The sequence below is a fragment of the Arvicanthis niloticus genome, chromosome 20 (assembly GCF_011762505.2).
Source record: "Arvicanthis niloticus isolate mArvNil1 chromosome 20, mArvNil1.pat.X, whole genome shotgun sequence".
Classification (NCBI taxonomy): domain Eukaryota; kingdom Metazoa; phylum Chordata; class Mammalia; order Rodentia; family Muridae; genus Arvicanthis; species Arvicanthis niloticus.
Window position 1 is genome coordinate 24,844,346 of NC_047677.1, and position 15,838 is coordinate 24,860,183.

A 15,838-nucleotide genomic window follows, 5' to 3' on the forward strand; every position below is an offset into this window, starting at 1 on the left:
TATTCATAAGTAACTGTGTCATGATGTCATGCCACAAATGCAGGAATGTGTGTTTACATGTGAAGCATGTTGTGGTGCACACTGAAGTAGCAATGACATGTATGTTCATATACTAGATGTGCCAAGGCACCATGTGACAGCAGCATGGGGCATACATGTTCAAATGTGAGTCATACTGTGACACCATGTCATGAGTTCACATGTGAGTTCTGCTATAGTGCCATATAGTATTGTGAGCATGTGTATGTTAACACATGAGCTGTGTTGTGGTGCTGTGCTGCACTAGTGTGGGCATACATGTGAATACATGTGTATGCCACTACACCACAGTGTCATTGGCATGGTGTCATTGGCACATAAGATCACACATGAACTATTATGAGGCACCATGCTGTGACTGTAAGGATACATGTAATTATACATGAACCATGATGTGACACCAAACCACAGCAGCTGGAACAAGTCTGCTCAAACATGAAGGGTGCACCATGCTATGGTGGCTTAGGCATGCATGTTCAAACACTAACCCATGCCACAAAGTCATTCCAAGGTTCTATGCTTTAAAGGACTATGGGCATACTGTTTCATATGTGAAACATGTCATGACCATGTGCCATGTTCTTATACAAGCCATGCTATGGCAACATGCTGTGATGGCAGGGGACAAGTGTATTCACACATGACGTATGCCATGGTGCTATGCATGGTGGTGGCGACATGCGTATTCATGTATGTTATATGTTGTGGTACCATGCTAAAGTGGTATGAGCATCCATGGTCACATATGGGCCACTTCAGGTCACCATGCCACAGAAAAATAGGCACACATCCTTATACATGGGCTGTGTCATGACGGAGTACTGCAGCAGTGTGGGAACATGTATTCACCCATGAACCATGCCGTAACATTATGCCACAGCAGTATTCATATTCACATGCAAGGCCTGCTAATGTGCCATGCCATGGTAGTGTGGGATGGCATGATCATACTCAGTATGTGACCTAGCAACTGCTATGTTAGCATATGGAATGAATGTTCACATATGAGCCCTGCCATGAAGGCATGGGCTTGCATGTTCATATGTGATCCATGACATTATTCCATAATGTCACACAAAAGGACCTATTAGCCATGCCATGGTACCATGTGGTGGTGGTATGAGCACACATGTTTACATGTCACTTCGTGGTATCAAGCTGTGGAAGTGAAGACAAGCATATTCATATGTGAGCTATGAATGCTCACACATGAGCTCACGCATATCCATGTGAGCTATGCTGCAGTAGAAAGCACACATATTTTCATATGCTGGCCATGATGCTCTGACATGCTGAGGCACCATGCCACAGTGACATGGGCACATGTGATCACACCCAAGATGTTCTGTGGCATCTTACCACAGATTCTTGGACAACCATATTTACACACAAAGCATAGCATGACTCCATGCCATGGCAGTGGGAACACATGTGTGCGTGCACTGCTTTTACAAGATTCCCTGGAATGTCATGTATGTAAACATGCATGCCCACACTGCTACGACATGGTACCACAGCTCAACTCGCATTTGATCACACATGTAAATGCCACCAAGACATGGTGCCATAGCACTGTATTACAGAAGAGCTCACTTGTGAACATGCGTGTCAACACCACCAGTGGCATGGCTTGCACACGAACACACATATGTGACATTGTAGGAGGACTTGTATGTGAGCACAGGTATCTTGTCACTGAGAAATGTTGCCATGGTAGACTTTGTGTGCGGTTCTGTGTGACAATGCCACCATGGCATGATGCTGTGGGACTTCTTGCATGTGACCACATGTGCCCCACACTGCCTCTGGATGCTGCTACGTAACAGGCTGAGTGTAAACCTATATGCTCACACTGCTACAGCATGGCACTACAGCAATTTGCATGTGAACATGCATGCCCACACTGACATAGCACAGCACCAAAGGATAGCACATGTGTGAACACATGTGCCCTATGTCACTATGACACAGTGCTGTGGCACAGCTCACATATGACTGACTACACATGTTCCTGCTGCCATGCCATTGTGCCTAGCATGCTCTAATGCAAATATGCAGCATGCCCATACCACCGTGGGATGCCCTGGTGTCCCAGTACTATGACAAGGCTCGCTTGTGAACATGCATGCCCATATGAATGAGGCATGGCACTGCTTCAGGACTTGCATGTGATCATGTGTGCCAATGCATCTGACGCATGGTGTCTTAGTTAGTCTTTGCTGTGATGAAACACCATGATCAAAAAACAAGTTGGGGAGGAAAAGGTTTGTTTAGCTTACACTTCTGGATCACTGTCCATCATTGGAGGAAGTCAGGACTGGAATTCAAGCAAGGCTGGAACCTGAGACAGGAGCTGACATAGAGGCCATGGAGGAATGCTGCTTATTGGCTTGCTCAGCTTGCTTTTTTTTTTTTTTTTTTTTTTTTTTTTTTTTTTTTTTTTTTGGTTTTTTGAGACAGGGTTTCTCTGTGTAGCCCTGGCTGCCCTGAAACTCACTCTGTAGACCAGGCTGGCCTCAAACTCAGAAATCCACCTGCCTCTGCCTCCCAAGTGCTGGGATTAAAGGCATGCGCCACCACTGCCTGGTTCAGCCTGCTTTCTTATAGATGGTACCACCCACAATTGACTGGGCCATTAATTACTAATTAAGAAATGCTTGTCTTAGTTAGGGTTTTACTGCTGTGAACAGAGACCATGACCAAGGCAACTCTTATAAGGACATTTCATCGGGGCTGGCTTACAGGTTCAGAGGTTCAGTCCATTATCATCAAGGCAGGAACATGGCAGCATCCAGGCAGGCATGGTGCAGGAGGAGCTGAGAGCTCTACATCTTCATCTGAAGGCTGCTAGGAGAAGACTGACTTCCAGGCAGCTAGTTTGAGGGTCTTAAAGATCACGCCCACAGTGACACACTTCCTCCAACAAGGCCACGCCCACTCCAACAAGGCCATGCCTACTCCATTAGTTCACACCTCCAAATAGTGCCACTCTCTGGGCCAAGCATACTCAAACTGTGAATGTGCCCTACAGGCTTGGCTGCTCTTAGGGAGACATTTTCTTAACTGAGATGTCCTCCTCTCAGATGACTTTAGCTTGTGTCAAGTTGACACACAAAACCACCCAGTACACATGGTGTTGTGGCATGGCTCTTGTGTGAACTTGTGTGCCTGTGTTAGCTAGTTTTATGTCAACTTGATACAGGCTACATTCATCTGAGGGGAGGGTCCTCAATAGAGAAAATGCCTCCATAAGATTAGACTGTAGGCAAGCCTGTAGGGCACTTTCTTAATTAGTGGTATGTGACTGTTTAGCCCACTGTGTCTTGTGCCACCCTTGGGCTGGTGGTCCACGGTGCTGTAATAAAGCAGGCTGAGAAAATCCTGAGGAGCAAGACAGTAAGCAGCACTCCTCCATGGCCTCTAAGTTGTTGCCCTGTTTGAGTTTCTGCCATAACTGCTTTTGATGATGAACTCTTAGATGGAATTGTGACTGGAGACATTTAGCCATGCTACTGTGGCATGGCTGAGAGGGCACTGTGGAATCGTTTGCAGTCTCCACTCTGTCTCAGCACATCACTGAGACTGGGCTATGTCACCACACACCCCACAGGATTCCAGGTTCTGAGTTTTTTCCTTTGCTTGTTTTTGCTTTTGTTTTTGCTTGTTTGTTTTCAAGACAGGGTTTCTCTGTGTAGCCCTGGCCATCCTGGAACTCACTCTGTAAACCAGGCTGGCCTGGAACTCAAGATATCCACCTGCCTCTGCCTCCTGAATGCTGAGATTGAAGATGTGTGCCACCCCCCCCCCCCCGGGGTTCTGAGTTGTTAAGGGCATAAACTGAGCCTCAGTCATTGAATTCCAGCCTAGCCTTACAGTGGTTGAATAAAGACAATCATGTATTTAAAGATGTGACTATTCATTCATTGAGCAGACAGATACTTATTGAAATCTATCACGTGCCAAGCATTGTTCTAGAGCTGGAGATCCACTGATGAATAATTGTCTCTGCCATAAAAAGCTACGGCATTTGTGTACGTGTGTGGTGTGTGTGCAGACAGATAAAAGTGGGTGAGTTTTATCTGTCTGCTGAGTTTTATCAAGTATGGAAGATCCAGCTTATTTAATCAACCTTTGATAAATTCCAGGAAGGGACACCAGGAAGAAAGGCATAGCTGGCCACGGGTGTAGCTTAGTTGGTAGAATGTTTACTCAGCATGCAGGAGAGGGGGCTTTGGGGTCTATCCCTAGAAGTGTATAAATTAGACATGGTGGCCCATACCTCGAATCCCAGCACTGTGAAGGAAGTAGCTTGAAGATCAGAAGTTCAAGGTCATTTAAAGCAAATTCCAAGGCAGTCTAAGTTACATGAGACTCTGTTTCAAACAGAAACAAAAAACACTACCACGCACTGGAAAGTTGGAAGCTTACTCTTTAAGCCTTAGATATTGCTTTATGTTATGTTGAACAAGGAATAGCTTTTAGCAGATGGGAGTAGGAAATGCTTTACTTGAGGCCCAGACAACTTTGGCCGTTGGTATAGAGCCCTGTCCACCTGTAAAGCCAATGACAATGCAAAACTGGGAGGCTCCTATACTTCTCTTCTAAAACCAAGTGCAGGACCAAATTTGTTGGTAAACACCTGTAATCCCATCTCTCTTGAGTCAGTGGAAGGAGATAGAGGGCTCGAAGGCAGCCTGGAATATGAATCAAGGCCTTGTTCATCTTACCCCACCCCCATATTCCCACTTGGAGGCAGATTGCAATGGTTTCTGTCCTAGCACTCTCTCTCCAAACAGGAAGTAATGCTTAACAGATACCAGATTAAAGTGATACTCAGCTGGAAACCAGGACCGAAAAGAGCAACTAACATATTCCAAGGTCAAAATGTGAATTGTGTGATCTTATTGGCATAAGGCACACTACTGCAACCATCGGAGTTCATGAAGGGATTCCTCTACATGCTCAGTGGCCAACCAGGCATCCAGCCCACTGATTCTCAGTCCTAGAGCCTCCTTCCTCTTTGAAACTCCGTTTCACTTCACTGGAGAGAAAGCTGAGATTTCTGGCATTCTTGCCGGGTGAGTTTGAACTCTTGATGCGTTCATTTGGGTGGAAGAATGCACAGAGCTGCCAAGCTCTACAAATCTTTCAGACAGCTGAGTGAGAGTCTGTTTTCTGAACAGAATCATTCTTCTCAAATGTAACTGGGTTTCACCAACATGTTAGAGGGCAAGCATTTTCAACACTCCACAGCATGCTGTTGGCTCTCCCCCAGCTAATTACAAAGCTTGGATACTTAATACGCAGGGCTTCTTACATTCCAAGGATGCTACATTGCCGCAGAACTGGATGTAAGAGGAGGAATGAGACCTGTAGGGCTAGCACACTAGTTATATACCACACTCCATATATGCCTATGACATAACCACTGCCATGTTTATAACACTGATACAAGTCCTAGTACAGTGCATGTGCTCAAATACTTGTTGAATCCATAAATAATTAAAATAGATTTCATCGTATTAATGACTATTTTGTAGAAGGCAATATGCTCCTGACAACACTATTTCCCTTTTGGGGAAATAGGTGCCCCTCCTTTCAGAGTCTGTTGCATTCGCAGCTGGGGGGGAGGGGTGGTGCATACCTGTTTCCCAGCACTCTGGAGCTTGAAGTAGTATGATTGCTGAAAGTTCAAGGCTAGCCTATTCTATAGGGCAAAGCAGTATCTCCAAAACGAATCAATATGATACCATCAGTGCTGGCTAGTTTTATCTCAATTTGATACCAGTGAGTTATCTGAAAGGAGGGAACCTCAGTTGAGAAAATACCTTCATAAGATCTGGCTGTAGAGCATTTTTAAAATTAGTGATTGATGGGGAAGGGCCTAGCCCATTGTGGGTGATGCTCTCACTGGGTTGGTGGTCCTGGGTTCTATAAGAAAGCAGGCTGAGCAAACCATGTTGGAATAAGCCAGTAAGCAGCACCTCTCCAAGGCCTGCATCAGCTCCTGCCTCCAGGACGCTGACCTGTTTGAGTTCTTGTTCTGACTTCCTTTGATGATGAACAGTGATGTGGAAGTATAAACCAAAGACACTCTTTCTTCCCCAAGTTTTTTTGGTCACAATGTTTCATCACAGCAGTAGTAGCCCTGACTAAGACTTCATCTAATGGCTGACCATAGAGTCCTAGGAGCTAGATATAGTGGTATGGTTCTCTAGTACCAGCTAGTCAAGAAGTTCAAACAAATGCTTGCCTTCATTAAGCATTCATTAAAATTTCTGCTGGCTTGCGGTTCCTCTTCTGAAGTCTAAGTCATGTGTTCTAATTCTTAGTGGAATTCAGGGGATGTAGTTATCTTGTGGCCTTAACCATCTTATATGCTCAAAAACTAATGTTTTGCTAGTTATTGCACCCCGGCCCTGTTGTGTGTAACTTTTAGCTACTAGATCTATGCTCTGGGAAGGGGCTGTACTACCAGCCCCCACCCAACTTCCCTTGAATCCATGGATAAAAGATACATACATACACACACACACACACACACACACACACACACACACACACACACACACACACAGAGTTGTTCCTTGGCACAATTGCTGGTGCTAATATCTCCCATCTGGAAAAAAAGGTGCCCTTATCATTACTCTTAGCTTCGTACCTCTTACATTACCTAAACTTTAGTGGCTAGTCCCATCTAGCCCCTGTTAAATGCCTGTGACCACCAGCCTGTAGGAGCGGCTTGCGTAGCCACTTCGTGTTGAGATCTTACATGGTTCTTCAACCCTTCTCCATCAGAAGCATGGCAAAACTTTCCACTCCTCCCTTGATCTCTCTGCTTGCCTCCTGGGACCCAGAAGTCCCCCTCTTCCTTCCACCCAGTAATTAGCCCATGGCTTCTTTACTGACAGATCAAGAACCAATTGGAGAACAGGACCTTAGCATCAAAATCAGTCAGAATTTTAGCATTTAGATCAGTTTCTATTGTGGAGTGGAAATCTTCATATTGACAAACTGTCGCATTACCTGCCATCCCTGGGAAAGCCTTTGTCATTTCCAACTGAGTATGGTTGATTAGAGGCCAGCCCTTTAGTGTCTCAACAATTTGGCTCTTTGCTAACTTCCTTATGTTGGTTGTTGATACGGCTATTCTGCCAGTTCCTAATTCTTACATAACCTGTCCTGGTGTATCAGCTTGAGGATACATGAAGTCATATACATTTGAACATTAAGATCAAAGGTCTCAACCCTCCTGTCCCACTTATTGAAAGATTTTCTTCTGTGGGTCCCTTTCCTCACTAGTTCCCAACAAACTCCCATACACTTATCCAGAATATAACGTTAATTCTAGTTATGGCATTCTTGTCCAGGAGAGAATAACAGGAAATTCACTTACAACTTTCAGAAATATCTGCAACCTTTGTTTTAGTCATGGTCACAAAAGTAACAATGTCAGCTTCTTACTGGTGGTGTGTCAGAGTACCACAAACTTGTATCTTGACACAAACTGACTCTCTTGAGGATCTGCTTGCCAGATCTCTAGCCCAAGTCTCATTTGAAAAAAAAAAAAAAAATTAAAAAACAAGACTTGAGGAGAATGCATTTCCTTGTCTTTCCAGCTTCTAGGAGCTGCCATGCTACTGAGCTTGTGACTCCCTCCTACATTCAGAGTCAGATATATTGATCTTGCCTATAATTCTGGCACTTGGGAAGCTGAGGCAGGAGGATTGCTTGCCATGAGTTGTGTACCAGCATGGGCTAGAGTTAGAAAATCTGTCTCAAAAATTGTAAAACAAATACTCCCAAACAGAGTCAGGAATAGAGCATTCATCTGACCTTGCTTCCTTCCTCCCTGCTCTGTCTCTGACTCTGATTAGAAAGGGCCTCTGTTTTTGAGAAGCCCCATATTCAGATTAGCTCCAGGGGTAATCTAGGCCAAGATTCCCAGCTCAAAAGTCCTCAATTTAATCATAGTTGCAAAGTTCTTTTACACATACTTGGACACACAGGTTCTAGGTATTAGGAAGTGACTGCTTTTTAGGGTTGCTATTGCCACCACAGTGGCATCTGCTCCTTCTGATGTGGTGAGCTCAGTATTCCAGAATGGTCATTTCTATCAGCATCAGTACCAGGATGTTACTGCTCTCCGCCCATTGCAGGTAAACTCTAACATCCCCCATCTCTTGACCTTTATGGGAAGGCAGAAAGGCTCCATTACTCTTGCTCCCAGGATCTATCTCTGTTGGCTTACAGAGAATTCCACAAGGCTCTTCATAGGGACCTAGCAATAGCTTATGTCATCACCAGCTACAGTCTCTACCTGTGCCACTGCTAGGTGCAGGTTGCCTGGTTTATAAAAAGGATTGTTTGCCTCTCTCTGTCTCTCTCTGTCTCTCTCTGTCTCTGTCTCTCTCTATCTCTCTCTGTCTCTCTCTGTCTCTCTCTGTCTCTCTCTTTTCCTCCCTCCTTCCCTCCCTCTCTCTCTTTCTCACTCTTTTTCACTCTTACTCTTTCTCTCTCTCTGTTCCTATGTGTTCTCAGTCAGCCTCTTTCTGTCCTTCTCTGTTCCCCTCTTCTCTGCCCTTGTGGCTCTGCCCAAGTCTGCCTGCCCCTACCCCATCTCCAGGTTCTCCTCACTCCTCCTCTTCCCCCACATAAACTTCCCTTATAACAGGTCTGTCTCCTGGTGTGATTTCTCAGGTGGACACCTTGGCATGGACCCAACAGATCCTCTTTTACCCCCACCCACTTCTTCATTATTTCATACCAATCCCTTTGGGCTCAGTGACACGCCATCACAGACTCTCCTGTTTTGTTTTCCTGTGTCAAAAGTCAATAATATACTACTTGCTGCTGAAAAGACTTCAGTGTCTTCTCATTATACTTGTTCCAGCACCAAGAAGCAATGTTTATAATCCTTTTATGCCTCTCTAATCTCTCCTAGGACTTCCTTCCTTCTTTACTATTGCTATACGGAAGTTCTCCAAACTCTCAAGTGTTCCAAGGTTTTCTTGTCACATGATTCTCAATACACTAATTCTCCCTTTAATATTGTTCTCATTCATCTACTCAGGCCTAGGTTTAAATGTCACTTCTTGAGCCAGTTTCCTTGTGGCCCATATTTACTCTGTGCATGTGTGTGTGTTTGTGTTTGTGTGTGTGTGTGTGTGTGTGTGTGTGTGTGTGTCTATCTGTCTCTCGCTCACTCACACACACACAAGCACATAATTTAAATTGAAAAAGGAAAAATAAGGTGGTTTTTTTTTGTTGTTGTTCTTTTGTTAGGATATCATTATGTAAGCCCTGGTTGGCCTGGAGTTTGCTATATAGACCAGGTTGGCCTCAAACTCAGAGCTTCTCTCCACCTCTACCTCCCAAGTACTAGGATTAAAGGCGTGTGCTAACGTGCCATACAAAATAATATTTTAAAAAATGTACGTATTTTCCTTCTCGTGTGCTGTTGGTTTCTTAGAAGGACTTTAACACCTGTCACAGATGAATTACATTGCTGGCATTTAGCATAGACTAGCTTGTATCAGAAGGCAAATACTTAATGGAAAAATGCCTGCCCACTGCCATAGCACGTTAGTGGCCCCGGGCCACCACGTATTTTGAGAAAGATAAAGTTCAGGGATTGACCAACTTTCAAAAGTAGGAGTGGGTAGATAGCCTTAGAAGCAAGATGCCCGACCATGAGCTGAGAGTGAGACTTTTTATTTGACTGACTTTAAAAACTAGGAAGCTTGTTACACTGGTGGATTCTTCTTTCCGAGGCTTGACTAACTTGAGTTGCAATTGGCCTGTTTACTTTGAAATCTCTTCTGTTTACTGAAGCCATCGTTGCCGAAAGGTCTTTTTCTAAGAATAGTAGTTAACTATTCAGGAGACACATTCTCTTCACAAACTAGTTGACTGATGAACTACTTTGGGTAGCTTCTTTAAATGCAAGAGGAACAGAGTTCTTGCAGGTTTACAGTAAGGCTGGTCCAGCATTGTCTAGTGTCTGAGCATTCAGATGGGCTCATGCCATTTTACCGTCTTCCCTGTGACGCTCATTTTCCTTCTAGCAGAGCAGGGATAAGCAGGCTGAGTTAGCCATTGACTTACTAGGAAGTATCTTTTCAGGGTGAATAAAAGACAGATATTTTTCAAAACATCCATCAGTGCTGTATTTGGGATACATTTTGTCCCTCCAAAGTCATGAACTAGAGTTTTAGAACCCAATGTAACAATGTTAAGAGAATTCTCCCCTTTCATCCTGCTTCCCCCTCCTCCCTCCCTTCTCCCCATATTTTACCCCCTCTCCCTGTATCCCACCACGAGATGCCATCTGTCATGTTATGATACAGTATGAAGCCTTTGCCAGTTGGAGCCAGCTGATCTTGAATTTATGCATCTCAAAATTGTGAGCCCACTACACCTGGCAAAATATGATTTTTAAATTAATCTCCTGGCACAAATTTACATTGATTTTCTTTCTCTACAGATTTTATCCTTGATATTCTTTGTCTCTTAATATGATAATAATTTGACAAGTTTTCATACAGATAGTTTAGAAAGTATAAATGTCTGCTTGGTATTCATGCCTGGTGTCTCTAGAGACCAAAAGAAGGTGTTGGATCCCCTGGGACTAGAGTTACAGAAGGTTGTGAGCCTCTGTGTGGGAGCTGGGAGTCAAACCAGAGTCCTTTGAAGAGCAGACGGTGCTCTTAACTGCTGAGACTTCTCGCTAGCCCATTTGTAACTTCCTTATGACATCATAAACATTTGGAGGATTGCCATCAAATCTGGAGACATCTCCAACGGTTTGTGTACTCTAATGACTTAAAAAATTGGGGCATGTCAGATTTCTTCAAACGGATGGGACTCTTGTTTGCTCGAAAGTCCTTTAAACTCTAACAGAAGAGAACTTCCTTTTATTAAAGCTTTAAAATAGCATACATCAAGCCTGGATTGATGACAATTTTCATAATCCCAGCCCTAACATCTTAAGCCAACTGTACAGAATGATGACTCTTGGATTTTTTGCACTGTTAGTTCCAGGGCAGATCCTCCCACAGAAAGAAATAGAGAAGCTGCAGGACCCCTTTTAGGAGTTGATATGAAAAAAGAAAATGAAAAGGAATTTGACAGTTTCAACTTAAGGCAGGGGGATTATCACAATTTCGAGGCCAGCTACATAGAACCTTCACACTATCTTAGCCAATATATAGTGTGAAACTCTGCTTCTAAAACCAAACCAAACCAAACCAAACCAAACCAAACCAACCCAACCAAACCCAACCCAACCCAACTAAACAGACAGGCAGTGGTGGTACACAGGCTACCAAGCACTCTTCTATGGAGCTACACATTCCATGTCACACTTTTTTTTTTTTTTTTTTTTGACTCTAGAATGAACACACATTCACTTAACTAGGAGGTCTGCTCTCACACCTTTCTCTTATAATCTTGAGAGAACCTGCCCAATGGGTGGGAAGAGTATTCTTGGAAGCTTGGGACAGCTGGCAACAGCCTAACCACAGATAGAAGAGCTACGAAAATAAATCTTACTAAATTCAAACCAAATGTAACCCCAGTTCAATTTTAGCAAAAGATTTTTAAATGCCTGCCAGCGACTCCAACACCTTCAGTCAAGAGGAAGTGCGGCCAAGGGAGAGTTCCTGCGGGTGAATAAGAACTGTAAAACCGTCTTACTTTTACAAAGTTTATAAAAGCATATGGCCACGTAGACATATTGCTAAGACCCCTCCTAGGATCTTGGATGGGGGCACTGACAATTCGGATTCCCGACACTGAAGCTTCACTGACTGCCTTCAGGGTCTGGAGACATCCTTTGGCCCGTGACTCATAAAACATATTAAGGATTAAAGAAGTTTTTATACAGATCATATTTGGCAGCATTTACTGTGGTGGGAGTTTAAAAACATGTAAAATAGCTTTATTAGTGCATTTTAAAACAATCATATTACAAGTTAGCTGCACAATATTTTTAATAAAACATCTTAAGAGTATTAGCGAGATGTGTGTGTGGTTTTTGTCCTTGTTGTTTTTCTGTAAATTCTCTTACTGATGGCCTGGTTGGGATATGCCCCGCACTTAAACCATGACAAAGGAGCCATAGTCTCTGGAAAATCCAACTGCGTTGTCATTATAGCAAAAGAATCAAAATCTTCCTACAAAAACATGTTTGGCTTTACTGCCCCTGACTAGACTCACAGAACCACACATTTAGAAACCATTACTTTCGGATGCCTGAAGCTCTTTGTCTATCTGTCCCAGATAAGTGCCAATCAGTTCCATACTTTAGCAAACAGGGAACACTTTACAGTTTTAAATGAATAACAAAAGTTAGAGAAGTCTTTCTTTCACTGAGGAGTAAATTATCTCCAGCATTGTCCTTATTTCCAGTATCTAAGGCTTTCTTCTTTAGAACCACGACTAAGCTCAAACACAGTTAGTGCCTTATGTAAGTGTGCTCAATAGTACTTTTTAAAGATGTAATTTTATTCATTTTAACTATACATTTGTGTCTTGTGTGGTTAAATACTGGTGTTCTTGGAAGCCCAGAGCTGTTGGATCTGCTGGAGCTGGGGTCACAGGATGTTGTGAGCCACCACCTACCATGGTGCTGGGAACTGAAATCTTAGCCCTTGTGCCACCTCTCCAAACTTCACTGTCCTGGTGCTTGTTTCTGTGCTGGTTTGTTTGAGTCTAGGTAATAAAATCTAAGGCCTTTTTCCATGCTAGGTAAATGCTCAAAACCCAACATCCTGGCACACCCCCTCCCTCACCCCCATTATAAGTTTCCAAGTTCTTTCTGAATCCTAGGCATATGCTAAGAAAGTGTTTTTTCATTCATTATCTCATTTCTCATAGCAATCCTAGGGGACAGATAATACTGTATTCCTTCTTTGCAGATGTAGCGGCCAAGACACAGGGAAGTTAAAATCTAACTTTATACAAGAGTGGGTTAAGATTTAAACTCAGATGACACTCAAATGCCATCTATTATTCACCAATAAAGTATGCGGGTGGGAGACTAAGCGAAATCCTTGTGTTCAAAAGACGCTTATTAAAGCAAAACCCCCTGAAGGCCAAGCTAGCCCCGACAACCACCCCGATGCACCGTCTTATTTCCTACTCCACAACTTCACTTTATTTCCTATACTCTTATAAGCCTCTCCTAGTTTTGCAGAACTGTCCTTCCTGTTGGCTTCGAAGGCTCTGAGATCTGCCGCTGACCCTGAAACGAAGGCGCAAAATCGTACAGGAACCGCGCGGGGGTGGGGAAGGGGGGGGAAGAAAGAAAAAAAAAAAAAAAGGAAGAACCATGGTAACCACGGTAACGGTGGCGTGGCAGGAGCTCCGCGCAGGCGCACTGCGTCCTCGCGTGGGCCAGCTTCGGCTTGGAACACCCCGGGCTTGGGCGACTCCTGGGTGGGTGGGAGGCCTGTGGCGCGCCTGCGCAGTGGCGCGAGCGCTGGTGTGACTGAGCGCACGTAGCGAGGGCTGAGGCCGCCCCCTCCCCGGCGCGCCGGCGCGGCAGGGGACTATAAAAGGGATGACTGGCTCCCTCTGCTGCCCAGTCGCATCGTCGGCAGGCTGAGGGCGGCAGGGAGCTAGCTAGTGGCGACTGCAGGCGACACGACTGACCCGAGCCGAGCTGTCGCCCTCCTCACGGCCCGCTAATCCAGGTGAGGCGCTCCTCCGATCGTGGGAACGGATGCCGGGTCCCCGCGGGCAACCGGGGTCCCCTCGCTCTGGAGGGGGAGCTCAGCCCTTTCCACTGTCGCCCCCGGTCTCCCCGAGGAGACCCGGCCCCGCACCCCCGAAGCCAGGCCGCCCCGCCGCTCGCCCAGCTTCCCTCGCCGTCCCCCACCCTGTCCTGCCTCTGGCTGGAAGCTGCAGCAGCGGCTTGTGCCCCGCCCCAGCACTAGGACCTTCTTGAATGTTCCATCCCGGGCAGCCAGCCTCCCTGATGACTTGTGCAGCGGTACCTCGTCCTCCCCTCTAAGCGGAGGGAAGGCGAGGGCGGACGGGCGGGGGTCTGGGCCGCCCCAGCCGCAGATGGTTAGCATGTGGCAGTGGAGAAAACTGGCAGCGCTTGCAGCCGGGGGCTGAGGCGCTCCATTTCGATCTCTCTCTCTCTCTCTCTTTTTTTCTCTTTACTTTTGGAAAGTGAAGCTGGGAAGTGGGACCTACTCAGAAGTTAGGACTGAACTTGTCTGTTGCGCTTCGCGGTGCTGTCTCAGCAAGTAGACGTAGCCCGGGGCGGCGAGTTTAGCTGAGAAGTTGCTGTCATTCACACAGTTGGGGAAGCTGGCTTCTTCCTTCCTCTTCATCCCTGTGAATCACTTAAGGACACACGCTTCAGCCTCTGTATCCCGCTCCCCCAGCTGCTCCTTCTCTCCTCCCGGTTTCCAATCTTCCCTACCTCCTCTGGTTCAGCTCACCCAGACCCCCTTTCCCTTTTCGTTCCTCAGACTCCCCTCCCCTTGCAGGGTCGAAAAGTCAGTCCATTTTAGCCAAACCTTCTGTGATTGTTTGAGAATTTTAAGCTGAGTTTTGTGATTGGCCCCAGATGGACGCTCAGTGTGGGGAAGGATGGTCCGATTAGGTAGCTTCTCCTAAAGAGTGAGAATTTGGTACAAAGGCAGGTTTTCAACGCTAACGCCTTAAGCTGACCATCCAAAATTCGGACTCTTGGGTTTTTACATCCTGATTTTTGGTTAAGAGACTCCACAGAAAGGGATGGAGAAGCTTCTGGATCTTCTTTTAGGAAATGATTTTTTTTTTTTTAAATTAAAAGGAACCTGCCAGTTTTGACTTTAACTCGAGAGCTATGCTCTTGGACTTTCCTTTGGAATGCACTCTGGAGGGATGGAATAGCCACTACGTGAGTGGGGGAGGGGGGAGACGTGGCAACACTGTTCTTTCATCAACTTTTTTTTAAGGTTGAGGGAAAAAAAAAAACGCATTTCCCTTCTCAGGTTTAGATGTAGCTTATGAATGGAACTAGTCTTTTCCTAAAATAATCACATCAAAAAATTACTCCTCCTTAGCAGGACACATTGAAAATTAAACTTAAAAATACACAAAAGGGTTATTTTGATTATTTCTAGGGAGAAAAGAGATTTTAAGCAGGAAGTAGAACCTGAAAGTGAACAAGCTCCGAATATCGTTATCTTGATTTGAAATAGGAATAGTCATGATTTCTTTCTTTTTCCTCCTCAGCCACTGATTGTCTTTAACTTTAGACCCTGAGTGTCATTTCAGAACCTTAAATATGAATTGGAATTTTTACCTTTTCCTTTTGTAGGAAGCATAGATTTATTTTCCTTACTTTAAAAGGTCAGGACAGTTTGATTTTTTGGAATGTTTTCCTGAGGGCAGATGCCTTTTGGATTTACAGACTAAGAAAAGGACTGCTGTTTCTCTTTTAGGTGGATAAAGCTGCTTTCATTGTTATACTGAAATGAATTCTATTTTGAAATAAAGCTGAGACTTTGATAAAAGGATTGGGCATTTTGTTGCTTTGTAAGTGAGCTAGTAAAATAGGTGAAAAACAGATACAACTTGTAATTGTAAAAAAAAATTGAAAAAAAAATTAAAACCTTTATAGCTGCTGGTGGTGGTGTTTTTCTTTAATCCTGGGACTTGGGAGGCAGAGGCAATCGGATCTCTGTGAGTTCGAGGCCAGCTTGGTCTATAGAGTGAGTTCAAGGCTGTCGGAGCTACACAGAGAAACCCTATCTCAAACAAACAGACAAAAAAGTAAGAAGAAGAAGAGGAGGAG

General features: G+C 44.7%; 1 protein-coding gene across 3 annotated transcripts in view; it reads left to right on the forward strand.

Moving 5' to 3' along the window:
- Positions 1-15,838, forward strand: part of P4ha1 (prolyl 4-hydroxylase subunit alpha 1) — a 78,635-nt gene that overhangs the window by 16,503 nt on the left and 46,294 nt on the right. The window contains exon 1 of one of the 3 annotated variants that reach the window (XM_034524250.2): positions 13,425-13,736. The exons of 1 other annotated variant lie outside the window; for it this stretch is intronic. The gene's annotated coding sequence lies outside the window, so the exon portion shown is untranslated. Of the gene's footprint in view, positions 1-13,424; positions 13,737-15,838 lie in introns of those variants that run through there. One more of the 3 variants, XM_034524251.2, reaches the window with a different exon arrangement.